Here is a 334-nt window from a genome sequence, read left to right on the forward strand (position 1 = left end):
GGCAAAGGTCTTTAGATATGTTTGCTCATGTAGCAATGTTTGGTCAATGATTTTTGATAAGCTATAATTCTATTCTAAATTTGTGAAGTGAGTAAAACTTCATTCAAGTTAATTCACAAAGATAGTGGGTGGTGCTTGTCACATTTTACAAACATTTCAGAGAAATTCCAGCTTGACCTGTTTCACTTATTCAAAACTGGTCTTACATAGTTTCATTCTCTTTGCACTCAATCCTAGTGCCCTGGATTAAAAGAGTGCAACAGTGAGGTCAGAGCACCATTGCAGTAAATTTTGAACTTTCAAGTATGTTCCAAAACATTGAGTTTACAGGGAT

The 334-nt window shown here is 35.0% G+C and overlaps 1 protein-coding gene across 1 annotated transcript in view; it reads right to left on the reverse strand.

Annotated features, from left to right (window-relative positions):
* Positions 1–334, reverse strand: part of LOC131883270 (5'-3' exoribonuclease 2 homolog) — an 18,583-nt gene that overhangs the window by 17,381 nt on the left and 868 nt on the right. The gene's annotated exons all lie outside the window — the stretch shown is intronic.

Source organism: Tigriopus californicus, chromosome 7 (genome assembly GCF_007210705.1).
Source record: "Tigriopus californicus strain San Diego chromosome 7, Tcal_SD_v2.1, whole genome shotgun sequence".
Classification (NCBI taxonomy): domain Eukaryota; kingdom Metazoa; phylum Arthropoda; class Copepoda; order Harpacticoida; family Harpacticidae; genus Tigriopus; species Tigriopus californicus.